The 15,458-nt window shown below is 36.2% G+C and overlaps 1 protein-coding gene across 35 annotated transcripts in view; it reads left to right on the top strand.

Annotated features, from left to right (window-relative positions):
• The window catches only part of RBFOX1 (RNA binding fox-1 homolog 1), a 1,171,935-nt gene that overhangs the window by 1,107,611 nt on the left and 48,866 nt on the right, over positions 1-15,458 (top strand). The window lies entirely within an intron of this gene.

Raw genomic sequence — 15,458 nt, 5'->3', positions numbered from 1 at the left:
GACATGGTGGATGCTGCCATCAGCCATTTTGCTGTACAAAACTTTGGAGTAGAGACGTGTCCTCTGAAATTCTGAGCAGAAACCTTTTCTGAGAGTGTTTTAGGCTGGATTGGTGTTACCACTGATTCTCATTCTGGCCTCTAGTGGGGTGAGAAACCTGGAGCTGAATGCAGGAGCAGTAACTACTGCTTGCAGCAGCCCTGGCTCTGTGTTCATTGAAAAGAAAGTACATGGTCTGATTTAACGGCATTATCAGATATGCTCTTTATGAAGATTGTATTCAATCCAGAATGCAATTCTACTCTCTTAGATCTTATCTAGACTGCTAAAATAATTATTTTTTAAATTAAACCTAGGAATCAGGACAAAAGAGTTCCACAGTGATCATCTCTACAGTTGTGTAATTCTTTTATGTCAAACATTATCAAAGGCATCCCTAGAGCTGCTGCTTTTCCAGGATTCATATGGGATCCCCTTTAAATGAGGAGTCTGGAGCCTACAAATGCATAGTGAACTAACCAAATGCATCAAGTGTTTTCAAGTGCAAATTAAATTGTCAGTTAAGTCTGCATTTTCTTCCAGGTGCTCCAAGAATATTTTCTCGTATGTCACCTTTCCCTAGCAGTGGGGATTTTTTACAAATTTTTTACACAGAGATATGAAATACTTACAGTTTAAAATAATGCTCCCTTTTGGAAAGTTTTAGTGCACTCCTTTTTGACTGACAATTGTTTTCCTGGAAAATGATCCAAACATTTTACTCATCTCACTATTAGGAGCCTCTTTTTAGAGAAGAGTGTTTGTTATAATTTTCTGAAATTTGGTCTTCTTTGAAAGCTTTCCCTAAGTTCACCCTGTTGCTCCTATTGTCTCACTGAGTTGTATCCCAGGAATTTATTTCTGGGATAGTTGTTTCCATCAGATGATATTTCCACTAATATTGATTCCCCAAAGAGACCCTGTGAGCAAGCTGAGCTCTGGAGTTCACTGTTTCCTTTGTGTCTCCTGAGTCAGTCCTGTTGAAAAATCTTATTTTGCAGTGGTGCTCCTTGAATAATGATATCCTAACAAACACCTGTTTGTTTTCAATTATGCCAAATACATAAATAAACAAGCTTTGCCTATCTGTCTCCCACTGGGCAATGTGGAATACACAGTTTCATAACAGGCATTGCTGGTAGCCCTTGCATTAGAAATTATTACACTTTTGTTGGATCTGTGAGTTGGCAAGTCATGATTTTTCCTTTATTATGTGTAGAATTTCCTCTTGCCAAATTGCAGTTTCCCCTACAGGGTCACAACTCCTAATAACACAAAATTACTACAATTACTGCATATTGTAATTAGGTTTTTATTCCTCCTTATTATAAAACTTTCAATAAAGATGTAAAATAGCTTCATTTCTATAGGAAATTCCCCCAGAAATAGTGAATAGAAATGAAGGTTGACTTTCGTCTCATTTCTTTTATTAGTTTAAAGATCTTCTATATTCCATTTTAGTGCACATTTGTAATATTGAAATTATAACTGATAAGTCAACATTGGTGTCTAGGAGATGAACACTTGTACTATTATCTTTCCATGTAGACAACAATATCTCAGCCTTCCTTTTTGAATAATTTGTTAATTGTTTATTCTGTTACTGCTGATATTGTAACTGTGATATTTTACAACCACTTACAATGGAAGAATTAAGAGGTTTTCAGTTTGTAATTGTTTTAACAGAAGGGAAAGAGTCTGCTGGGATTTTTCAAAAGCCATCTAAGACACTTGAATTTCACAGAGTGCTAATGGCATTTAGGAGTTTTCAGATATTTTGGAAGAGGATACTTTATATTTTTCAAAGTGTTATCTAACTTGACTGTTCATCTTTTGCTCCTGAGTTATAAGGCATGAAGGGCTGGAATATGGTTGAAAGACGTATTTTTCTTAATATGGCTGGCTTGGTTTCTCACTGAACTTGTTGGTTTGTAGTTGTACTGGCCACTGGTAGCCCCTGATGGCTCTGAGCACTTTTAGCCACTGGCTCTCCAGAAAGCAAACTGCAATTCCTGGATCTTCTCTTTGCCTTCTGATATTTTACTTCTCCAGGATATATTTTATGTATCACACCATACATTTCCCAGCACAATGATTAGTTACACCTCTGAATATGTCAGGAGGTGGAAACATGGCTCTGCTTCCTTCCATCACTTCTGGCCCTTCACGTAATACAGAAAGAAATGAGCTGTTTCTTCTGCAAGCAGTGGAACAAATCAGCAGCAATAGTCTCTCATGCCTCATCTGTTCTCTTATGCTGAAGGAGAAGATGGGACCTGGATCAGTTTTTTATTTGCACACCTATTGTTGGAATAGATAATTTTTTATGAAGAAAGCAGACTTTCAGCATGCCAATGTGCTCCTATCCCTGGGCTGGGCAGGTCCTGTGACAACCATGGGCAAGAAATCCAGGCAGGAAACCTTGGTTGCTGTAGATTCCCACAGGACTGGCATCTCCAGGGCAGAACTGATACAACAGAATTCAGTTTTGGCATCTCCAGGGCAGAACTGATACGAGAGATTTCAATTAAATCCTTCATCATCGACATAATGCAGAATCCAATCTATCCAGCCAGGAATGATTGGAGTTCACCAAATCCCAGTGAGTCAGCACTCACTGGAATCTTCCTAGAGGCCCAGGATATCTCCCTGAAAATAAATGAAGCAATTTGGCTGCTCAAAACTGACAGTCTCTTTTTACCCTCACTCTTTAGAATAGTTATTTTCACAATGAATTTTAAAATCCTGAAGAAATTTGTACCTATTGATAAATAAGAAATGTGTCAAGGATGGTTTTGTAACTTTTCCAAATTGAAGCCACACGTGAGTAGGATCCATGAGAAAATTAAGACCTTGCTGGAAAAAAGAAAGATTCAAAAGAAGAAAAATATAAATTCTGTCCCTGAATGTCTTTATCACTGTTCTGCCAAGGGCAGTAACACAGCTGGGTATGTATGGATCAAAGAGACAAAAATAAAAATCTGAATTTATTGCAAGAACTTTTAGAAACTGTTTTATGCATATTTTCCCCAATTTTTCTATAATGTAAAAGTGCCTGAAAATGTGAATGAAGTGGGGGCTCATGAGAGCCAAAGCATGGGCAAGAAGGAAGATATGAAATTGTAGAATTGTCAAGTTATTCAGGTTGGAAGAACCTGCTTGCACCAGAACACCTCTAACGATGGAGATTGCACAACTTCAGGGGATCATCTGTTCCAATGACTGAATGTCCTGGCAGTGGAAACCTCTCTGGTTGCAAGTCATATTTATTGTCCCTTTTCTTCCCAGTGTGTGCCTGGCTCTGTCCCCTGATAATGTCCCTGTCCTTGGTGGCAGGGCATGGAAGGGGAGATGCATTTCTAGTAGAAATTTCATGCTCTGGGGTGGCTCCCACCACTCCTGGGCTCACCCAGCCCTCACTGGTGTGGTGAGGCAGCAGATTCCAGCTGTGCATCCCCCTTTCCAGCTGTGCATCCCCCTTTCCAGCTGTGCATCCCCCCTTCCAGCTGTGCATCCCCTCCCTCAGCAATGTCCAGTTGTCCCTGCCCAGGCCCTGTGGAGGGCAATGAGAGAGACAGAATTTAAAATTTAACGGGAAGTTCAAAGGCAGCTAAATATTTTTTTTACTCTCTAAATCAGCACTTTGATCTCTGAAACTTTTAGACTTTATTTTTGCTCCGAGTAAGCATTAAGATACTCGAGTTATTGAGAGTGTAGCTACTAGTGGATTTTTCTGGGCATACATTGAAGGGATCCTTTACTGTTAGCTACACGGGTAGCTTACATTTATGATAAAATATTTTAAGTTTCTCCATGCCTTTGTTTAGAAGGATGTGCAGATGAACATCTCTATTTCCCACATGTGTAGCATGCCCATAAAAGTGAATTTTGCCTTGACTTCAATGAGTACATTTTAAACTGAAGTCAATTTTGGCTTAGATTTCCTAAATGTTAGAGCTGTTTCATCTTCAGTAAGCCTGCTTATCAGCTCCTAAATAAATCTTTCATACTGCAGTCAAGTGATAGAATTAAAAGAAGAAAAATATGAAAATGCAAAATCCAATATTAATTCATTTTATTTTATCATACTCAAGGGCAAATGAAGTTGATGGCCCATTTTTTAATTGATATATTGATTACAGTTTTGGAAGAAGTGGTGGTGGAATTCAGCAAAAATGATTGAGGTGGTACAAATGCTTATAAATCTGTCCCACATTGTTCGTGTTCTTTAATTGTAATTGTCTGATAAAACTTCCATTGCTTTCTGTAATTAACCTAATGGTCTAAATGAATTTCCAGATCACTGGTTATTCATTTCAATATAGAAAATGCCATTACACTGAGTTTAATTAATACTAAGTAAGTTCACAGTCCATTGTACCATTAGAATAGAATTTTATTGTTTTAACTGTTTAAATTATGAATATTATTTCCTCTCATCTTGTTTGTCCCATTTATGAACTTGAGTGTTCATTTTCTATTCATACTGAAAATAGCATAAACCCCTATAATTAAAATATTTATAACCCAATGCTCTTCAAGCTCACATCCTCAAAATATCAGTGTAGATGGGGATTTTTTTTATTTTATTCATTGTTCAACTATTTTTAAACAGAATTCAGTGAGTGCCAAGCTCATAATCCCATGATATGCCCTAGAACATCTTATTTATCTTGATATTCCTTTCACAGAAGTACATATGACAGATAAGCACTCACCAGAGGATCCTTTTGCTTTGCGTCAGACAGATATTAAAACAATAAACTATCTTGCCCTGGGATTTTAGCTTATGAGCCACCAGGAAACAACAAGGCAAAGATGAGATGTTTTTGAAAGGTGGGAAGGCAGTTCTCTTGGAAAATTCCCTGGAAACCTTTGGTCCTCTAATATTTTTGACAGGAAATATTTTAAATGCAAAAGTTTTGGGGTTTTTTTAAAAGCAAGGAAAACACACTTCATTCAGAGCAGACATTAGAAGTGTCCCAAAATTAACCCAATATTCCTATTATTCTGTGCATTGTGTGATGGGAGAGAAGGAAATCTATGGCACAAGCATAAAGTATTAATTACATGATGTAGGTTTTTTTTTCTAGATTGAAATACTTACATATAGCAGACATATGTCCTAGTTTTTAAAAAAGATGGTTTTTCCTGTGGGTGTTTTGTTTTAATTCATAGATTGAGGATAGTTCAGGATCTTCTAGAATAGACAGGGAAAATCATAAATATACATTTTATGTTTATAAAGAGCACATCCAGCTGTAGGATTTTTTGTGGACTCATTCCTACAGAAATGAAAATTAAGTCAAGCTTGTCTATGCAGTATGTCCTTGCTTTTAGAAATAGGTTACTTGGCTTAGGAATATTAGTAAACCACCTAAAAAATGCTGTATGGAACTATTTTCATCTTGCTTGTTTCAGTGAAGACATTGCAGGTTTTATTTTCCTGTGGCGTTACTAATGGATTGAAGGAAGACCTTTGACATTTCTATTATGTTCTGGGATATTTTCAATACCAAGAAAATTACTCAGGGAAAATAGAAATTTTCGAAAGGTGATTCAAAGTGTGCTTCTGAGCCAAATCATTAGTGGAAGCATTTGGTTTGGAAGCCTTGATTCTGTTGATTTTGTCATGTTTAATCTGTTGCACACCTGTAATTACCTGAAAATTATCCTGTAATGATGGCAGTTTGCTGCCACTCCCAGCAGCTGAAGGGTGGATGCTCCTGGCACTGGGTGAATCCTGCTCTGGGTTTTGTGTGTCACTCATGACTGACCTCATTCAATCTGAATGGACATATATTGCAATGACATCAGTGATTCATTTGCTCTGATTTTATTGTTGTAGTTTTTCTTCATTTAACTGTTTGGCAGGCTTGCCATTTTGAATTAGAATATGGGTCAGGAGCAGTTTAAAAAAAATGAGTATTCATGTGGTATAAATAATTTGCCAGAGCTTCGGTATGTCTGAATTGAACGTAGAAAGGTTCTGCAAACTAAATTTTTAATTGGTCTGTTTTCTCTTGAGCTAAATTGGGATGGGAAGTCAGTTCATCACCAATGAAATATATATCAGTGCACTATATCTACACCTTGGTGGTTTTGTCTGCTTCTTATTGCTTTATAGGAAACGGGTAGAGCGCCCTGCAAAGGAGACTCTGATTGGGCCATTAATTAACCAAATTAACCATTGTAGGGCTGCAGTTCCTGACTGAGGGTACAAAAATCCTACCAAAGGGAAATGTGAGAGAAGCAATCTCATTAATGATTTCCACGCCACAAAAATCTTATTATTGAACATTTAGGGGTCAAACTATCTTTTGATTTGCTTCCTGAATTAATTGCCTTTATTTATGAAGAGAATCACCCAGTAGTGACCAGGAAAAATGTTCCAATTGCCCTTCCCTTTTGTGTGTTGAATATTTGTGTTCTTTATTTAAGTGAAAGCTTAAATAAAGAAGATACCAATAGTAAGTAGGAAGGGAATGGCTTTCCTTAATTCCCTCCCTGGTGAACAGAAGTGTAGAGAAATGTTGATGTCATCTCATGTTGAAATGTCTTTAGAAGGTTTTTATACTCTGTTCTGTTCCACTGTCCTGGGCCTTGTTATGATGCAGGACAACACCATTGATGTTCAAGTAAGATAAATATATTCCAAAATTTAAAAAATTAATAAAATTATATCCATATGCATAGCCTTACATTCTTGATTTAAGTATCATCCTGTTTTTAACTGCAAAGTGACCTCTTTGGGGTTTTTTCTGTGGTTTGTTTGTTTTGGTTGTTTGGTTTTGGGGTTTGTTTTGGGGGTTTTTGTTTGGGTCTTTTTGTTTGTTTTTTTAATTTAAAAAATGTTTTGGTAGCACGGCCTGAAATTCTTCCTACAGCATTTTTGGTGTTTTGTATCAGTATACATTGCCTTTTTGCAACAATTTTCAGGATAACTCTCATTTTACCTCCTGTCTATTCATATGTTAAATGATTACTTACTTATAAGTCATCACTAAAATACATTATGTCTAAAACCTGTAAACGTGGCTTTTAATTCACTCCCAAAAATGAATTTTTCAGGGCCTTGCTGTTTGCCCTCATTCTTCTGTTGGTCTGTTTTGTGCCAGAGCAGTGTGTCTAAACCAGCAGGAATTTTGGAAAGAGAGACACATCCTGAATTTTGTCACTGACTTTTTACCACTTATACACAACCCTGCATGTGGGTAGTGGGAGATAGCTGGAAATGTAGTAAATTGTGGAGAATATCTCTGTCTTCTAGTTCCAGTAATAAAATCTGCGTGTTCCCAAGGACAGCTGGGAGCTCAGGTGCTCTGCTTTTGGTGGACACACTGCACTTGGCCACTGGCAGCACTGGTGACTGTGATTTAGGGCAAGAGGACTGTTTGTACTGCCTCTTCTCAGAATGCAGCTAAATAGTGAGAATTACCTGTACTAATTACTGTTACTATGTGCATTTTGTTTACATAGTGAGAATTGCATTCAGTATTATCCTGCATTGTGTTCTGAGACGCAATTGTACATCAGAGCCCTTTGAGCACAGTCCTGGGTCCCTCCTTCTCTGGCTCTTCATCCTCTCTGCTGGTGTCACTCATTTTTAGTACCAGACCCACAGTGCTGATTGTGGTACATCTCGAATCATCCTGTCTGTCAGACAGCAAACTCTTAATTTTGTGCTTTTCAGCTTAGCCTGTAAGATCTGCTTTCCAACGAAGGCACACCTTAGTGTCACTCTGTTTTGTGATGGTTATTATTGAATCATGGCTCTTGGAACTGTGCTGTGTGCAGCAAAATTCAACCTGAATTTCACAGCTAATAAGTGCTTTTTAGGAATTAACATTTTTCGTATCAGTATGACTTTGTGGGTGCAATTCTTTGTTTTGACAATTTTTCCTTTATGGTTTGGATTAGGTTAACAGCTGGGTTTTTCCTCTATTACTTTCTGCCTAAATTGTTCCCAATGCATTCTGACAGTGTTCTTTTTACAGTTTAACAATTCTCTTGAGCTTTAGGAATCCTTGTGTCATCTAAACAGTATTTTCTTGTCACTATATAATTGACTTTCATAAACATTCAAATTACTAAATTTTGTCATCTCTTTTAGCAGTGCTACTCTTCATCCAGCTTTCCACAACCTTTTTTCTTTGTCTTGGAAGTGGTGCTTTGTCAGACACAAGGGATTTTTTCCATTTGCTTGAAACTTAGAGCTGTCCAATAACTGGGAACACCAGACAAGATATTGATCACTTTGATCATCTATATTTGAAGATTGTTCTTTAATTTAAGATCAAACCTGTCTTCTCTGATCTCTACTGTTTCTTTTCCTTTATGGTCTGGGTGCTTTTTTGCCTCCTGAGCTTTTCCTTCTGTTTTAGTTGTTTCCTTTGTGAAAATCCAACTGTTCTTTGTACCTCAACTATTTGCAATTTCAACTATGCAGTACTCATTTTGATTTTAAGTACATCATAAGTAATTTCACCACCAGTTATAGTTTTTTTTAGACTCAGAGAGGTAGGTTGGTGTCATTACATAGCTTTACAAAAAGAGTTCTCGACCATCTTACCTGTTCCTTTGTATCTCTTCACCTTCTCTATTTTCTTCTGCTTGTTCTTGGAAACCCCTTGATGTCTTAGGGTGATGTCAAGTGGCTGCATATGCAATCCAGTTAAAGAAGGGCGAGGTGTAAGGGAATTTCTGATAACCACAGAATCACCAAATGGCCAATTCTGAGTGGCTGTGGTTGGAGGGCACCCTGGAGAACAAACTGTCCACCCCTGCTGCAGCAGCCAAGCCTGGGGAGGCTCTCCAGGACCACACTCCAACAGCTTGGGAACATCTCCAAGGATGGAGATCCTGCAGCCCCTCTGGGCAGCTGTGCCCAGCCATCCTCACATGGAAAAAGCTTAGGCAGGACGATGAGAGAGTTTCCAGGCTTGGGCGTCAAGGTTTGGCTCAGAAGGTTACAAATTGATGGCATGCCATGGTAGCCATTTCCAGAGAAACCAACAGTGGATTGTTCATTGGTACATGAGAAGTGATGAAACAAAAATAATAGTTCCATCTAGACTTAAAATAATTACAAGGAAGTCAATGTATCAAAGTCATTGAGATAACAGATCAATTAGATCTGAAAACAACTTTAAGATAAGCAGATGAAATTTTGTTCAAACAGTTAAGTGTCTTCCTATAATTTAACATAGGAATAAATAGTAGGTTGCTTTTTACTAAAGTATTTAGTTTATGGTTTTGTTTGTGTGCATTTTATTATAGCTTGGTATGGAATAATCTAAAAATCTGATTCTTCCCATGTCTGAGGTGGAAATATTTGAAAACAATATTTTAAAGCAGTTTTCTGCCCCCTTTCTAGAAATATTTACATAGACCTCAGTATAAAAAGTTTCACCACATTTATGTGAAATTTGGTGCTAATTTGGATTTGACAGGAAACTTAATGCAGTAGTGTTGTGTAAAGGGATTCAATTACAGTGTGCAGTGTTTTGTAAGTAACTGTCTTGCATAAAAAAGTTAATTAATCAGAGCTGTGTCAATTTCCTTGTGCCATGTCAATTTGCAGCAAGGTAATTAATCACTAATCGCCCAGCGTGCAGCAAACTAAGGGACAATCCATGAGTCATTTGTTGTTATTTTTTTCCAAATAAATGGCACACAGAGCCATGAAGAAACAAATCTTGCCTTTCATAATATTTTTATCGACAGTTTTGCATGTTGTAATAGACTGCAGCAACAAGCAGCTGTAGTTCAATGGAATATGAATATTAAAGAAACAAATGAGAGCAGATTTATAGGCCATTGCTTTTCTGTTATGTCAGTTTTGAGATTACACTGAGCAAATGAACAGTGAAAAATTACTCTTCCATGTGGAGGATGGTGATTAGACTTGTACATTAATTAGAGATTTTTGTTTTCCTTTTTAATGCATTTCAAATGAGAATGTCCTATAAGTAGGGGTTTCTCCAAAATGCAGATTTATTTATTCCTAAACAACAGTGTGTAATACTGGCATGTATTTTTTTTTACAATGGTAAGGAAACAATTGGTCTATAATTTTAAGTATGGTTCAAAAAATAAATAGCTTGAGAAAGACAGAAATAGAAGTGACCAGTTGTGATTGTGTTTGATGTATATGGGAAATTTATTTTGAACGCAGTTAATTCTCAACTAGATCCTAGGAAAAATCATCTCACAACAGTGACAGGATAAGAAATGTATTTTCAGCCTGTAATTTTAAAAACTGTGAACTTTCTAAAGATTTTTTTACCCTCAATTTGAAGTGTGTGTATGCACATATATTTATATATAATATAAATGCCTTTTTATGTTAAAATCTGTATTAACAGGGCTTACATTTTGCTTGCAGTGTGCTTTGGTCTGTGTATTTAAATGCACAAATCCTCTTTAGCCCACTGTTTATAATTCATTCAAAGAATGCCACTTAATAGTACTTATTACTATTACAGTGGAGGGAGAACACAGCCCACATTGGGATAAACTGCTGATTCCGTTCCTGAAATCTCAGATAATATCATATAGATTATTCTGCTTAGCCTTTCTCAGCATGCTACCCATTACATCTCTTTGTTTTTAATTTATTGTGTTTCCTCAATGGGGATCCTCCTGAACTATGGGCATGATGTGAACGTGTCTCCCTGTCTCTCCAGCAGTTAAACCGCGCCGCAGTAAATTAGCGACAAACCGATTCCAACACGACGGAGCATTAAAATTCTTCCCCATCAAACATTTGCAAACTCTTGGTGGCAGATGACCCGCTACTCTGTGCAGAGGAGGAGAGATTAGGAGTGATGAGAGGTAGATCTGCTCATCCATTTTGATGGCACACCTTTCTTGGGGCATATGGCACCCTCATACAAATTCAAACCGCAGCACAAATGTGAAGAATAATTGCCCATTAAAGTGGCTGTATATTTTTATGGCTTTGATACAAAATCTGCCCCCTGTTGTCTTTTGCATCTGCTGCTCTTTCATCTATCCCAAAGCTTTAAAACTTTAATACGCAGTGTATAACCCTTAAGTATTTTTTTGCCAGGTTATATTCCTCTTCTTGGGAACTCAAGCTTGTCATTGTTCCTTCAGTCTTTGTTTTCCCAGGCCTTGTTGAGATATGGTGCCTACAAAGTGCACCTCCCTGTCGTGTTCATTTAATAAAAGATTAGTAAAACAAATGCTTATATTACATCTTCAGGGAAAAATTAAGATTTGATTAAATTTCGCTTGTGAACTCTAAGTTTTTCTTCCTTATGCTCATATTTGCTTATTCTATAAAATGATTAGTTATCTAAATTTTGCTGATACACTACTGTGAATCCAAAGGCCTTTTTATTTGTTTAAATGTGGCAGTGTGCTGGCCATATTTCATGTTTGAGATCTAAAATGGAAGTTCACTGAAGTGACAGTGATTCCACATTTACAAAGTGTAAGAACATAAAACTTTGTAGACAATATTAATTGTAATAATACATTTTAAAATTGTATCCCCCTAAGTATAAAAATAGAACAAACAAGTGTAAAGAAGAAATCTTACCAGCATAATGTTCTTAAAAAAACTTCATTTAGGCTGTAGTGGATGTTTTGTATGATATTGGATAATTATATTAAGGAAAGCCAAGGATTTCCACAGCATATTATTTATATTCTAATTTTTTTAACGCGAAAAATTAAATTGCTGAGTGACTGCAGGAACTGAGTTTTGTAGTTGTAGTCTCATTCATATTTGAATAGCAGAGTGAATATCTATAAAATGGATGGGGCCATTAGATGAAAATGTAAATTGTTTTTTATGGCTTGATGTTTGATGATGTATTGTCCTTAGAAAAGCCTTTCTTTTTACAACCTCGTGTTATCACCTCCTATCATCAACATGCATTTGGAGAAATCTGCCTTTTCTCAGTCACAGATCAGAAGAATTCCAGTCATCAAATTACTTTGATGAATTTAAGCTACTTTTGCTTAGAAGTGGGCTCAGATGCTTCCCTGCTGAGAGTCAAACACATTTTCAAGCCCCTTATAAATAGCATTTTCACTGACTGGGTTTCAGCAGCTTGGCACTGAGGCACAAAGGAAGGTTGACCTACAAACTGTAAGTCATTAAAACCTCTACCCCTCCTGGCTACTATCTTCATTACTTTTGGGACTCTTTAATAGCATTTAATGCTTCCTGATGGGACAACCCTTTTCATAAAGTTCTTTTTATGAAGTCCATTCTTCAGTTGTGTTCTAATGCTGCCACTTCTGCTGGTTATTTTGGGGTAAGGATATTAAAAAGTTGGTAGCAAAATAAATTCTGTGGTTATTACATATTCCTACCCATCTAATTTCTCAGCTGGGCTGAAGGAACATTATGGGGTTTTTTCTGAACACAAATCCAGGGCAACAAAACCTGTTGATTCCTTTACCTCCAATCTCAATGTCTAATATTACTACATGACAATAGAAAGTGTGTTTTCAGATACTCTGATTTTTAGATGAACCCAAATCAATTTTTGGGATTGATATCATTCTGTTATTAATAAACTCAACTATTAGACCTCACTTGATTCTAAGTGCAGTGCCACCCTTAGTCCCATGTTTAGTTTCCGTCAGTCTGATCCTCTTCCTGACAGAGCTGCACCTCACTGCTCTGCCTTCCACTAATTGCTTCTGTAGATTTTTTGTGCTCTGCTTTACTTTAGACATTTCATGCTCTGGGACTTTATTAAGAGAGCAATGTAAGGCAAGCATAGCGAAACAATTACATTACTTCAGGCTTCTCATTCAAACTCATCCTTTCAATTGCAGATACTTTGAAAATTATAAAGAAACCATCACTTTATTTTCTTAGCATCTCCTATGACTGCTGAGCCTTCCTTGCAGGTTTTGGATTTGATAAACTCTTATGAACTAAGTGACTTTCCCTGCTATCTCTGTTTTCTTCCTTTTTCTGTTTTGTTTAGAGAAAGCCTTCTTTCTCATTAAAATATAACAATAATAATAATAATAATAATAATAATAATAATAATAATAATAATAATAATAATAATAATAATAATAATAATTTTTAAAGTTATTTTTGACTCATTTGTTGGTGGGGCACCTCTACTTTTCCAGTGGCATTTATTTGTGGAAAGTATTCACTGTCAAAGGTTTGAGATCAGTGACCCTCCTTGTAATTCTTTCCAAGGTGCGACTGCCATGAAGAATAAAGAGAATTTAGGATTAATGCTCCATTGTTGCTAAATATGTATCTGGATATGTCTGTGTGAAAGCTGGGCTGAATGGCACAATTTAAAGGAAAAAATGCTCACAAACCACATTGGGGGTTCATTCTTTCACAGAGGCATTTCCTGGGTGTCTCCCCACAATTTCAGTCGGTTTTAATTATTGCTTAGGACCCTAAAAGAGCAAATGCTGTAAATATTGCCTAACATCAATGTTCATTACAAAGAATTAATTACTGGAACAGAACTCTGGGCAGGACTTCCAGACCATGTCTTGCAAGCCCACAGTGGTGTTACATATCTTACATTGCTGGAGCTTAGGCTGGTTTTGAGTTAGCTGGATTTTCTCTATCACTTCTGTTCTTCTTGTGAAAGTGTGTTTTCTATCAATATTTAGAAAATTACAGATGCAGGTGAAGAAGTTTTAAGGTTGTCTGGTTTTTTTTGTTTGTTTGTTTTGTTTTGTAATTGCCACTTAGCTCAGTAAAATGTCTCTTGATTTTGCCAATTTAGGAGTCTCTCTAAAGGCTACACTTTATCATTTAACATGTCCATCATTTCAGTTATCAGTTTTGCCTGGACATTCTCTCAAATCCATTTCCACCCATTTACTGAAGCAAACTCTTCTGAGCACTGCTGTGTTGGGTTCATTCTTTTTTTATTTAGTTAGTTGTGTTTTCCTTTCTAAGACACAAATTAGCAATAAATTTATTGGAGAACTTACTTCTAGCAATGCCTCTTAGTTGGAAAGGAGTGATTTTTTCCTAAGGCAGGCAGCTGAACATTACTTTTACACAAAGATAACTGCCCTGGATTAGATTGGTTCTCCATCCAGGCCAATACCTGTAACTGCAAAAGAACAAAACCTGGATGAAGAAAGTAAAGAAAACTTGTTAGACTGGATGGAGTGGAGTAGGTAGTGTAGTCTGTAGTTCTTTGAACATTATGTAAAACTGTATTTTGCATTTTCCTTTTTAGTATTAGTTTTTATACAAGGCTGTATATTTGGAAAGGGAAAGGACAGAAGTTACATGGTTTCAGCAGCAGGTCATAACTCTGTCACTACTCTATTTACACTGGTCAATACTCAGTGTTGTTGAATATGCAAAAATACTTAGAGCATCCAAATTTCACATAGATGATGTATATGTTGTTCTTCCTTAAAAGAAATGTTTTCTAATACAATTCCTTTAAGCCTTCTTAAATGCAGTTGCTTGCAAAGTTATCAACAGAATATTAAGTTCTTCACCTTCATCTTTATGATTTATAAATTCCTTTTATATCCCTTATAACATATGGTATTTGCACTTTCTAAGACGTACCTAATTTATTTGCATTGCCATAAGGTTGGTTTATGTTGTATCACAGGCATGTAAATCTTTGCAGAATTACTGTGTAACCTTTTTGTCAGAAAGAAGGACCTAGCAAAGTCCCAAAGCCACAGCAGTAAGGCAGTAATAGAGAAATCGCCATAATTACAGTATTTACCTTCACAAGACCTAAAGTTGTGAAATTTTCATTTTCTTTTTTCAAATTCAACTTTTAAAATTTGATGCTAAATGAGGATTGAAATCAATTAATATTTCAGATTTGAAAATTTTTGTACAGCAGTATTTCCGTTTGCTTGCTTTATATTAGGGCTTTGCTAAGCAATATTTGTTTCATTTCATTATTTACATAACTGAAAAAAAAAAATTAAACACAGTGAAGTACATTTGATGCAACCTGATGCCAACAGAGCTGGATTTGATTCTAACTTGTCTCACTGATGAATTCATTCAAGAAATGCCTGTTCTTACATTGACACACAATATATGTACGAAGGAGAAATGAAGTAATGAAGCACTGCTTAAAAAACTGCCAGAGAAAGCAAAGTGTGAAGTTTTGTTTTTTGTTTTGGAGTTTTATTATTCTTTTTTCAATTAGAAAGTTATCAAGAGGGAAGTTTTACAAAAGAAAAGCCTCTAATACTGTATTACTGTTCAATTTCTGATTAAAATATTTAAAGTGTCACATGGAATGGTAATTAATGTTCACAGATTCAATGAAAATATAAAAATGTCTGAATTAATTTCTTTGTTATATGGTTAAATTATTTCTATTTCATCTGAATATTTTATGGATTCAGAGGTGTTCTGATATACAACTCTTGCCTTTGAAGAACTGAAAGGTACTGTT

The sequence above is a fragment of the Melospiza georgiana genome, chromosome 16, assembly GCF_028018845.1.
Source record: "Melospiza georgiana isolate bMelGeo1 chromosome 16, bMelGeo1.pri, whole genome shotgun sequence".
Taxonomy (NCBI): domain Eukaryota; kingdom Metazoa; phylum Chordata; class Aves; order Passeriformes; family Passerellidae; genus Melospiza; species Melospiza georgiana.
This window is presented reverse-complemented; position numbering and strand designations above follow the sequence as displayed.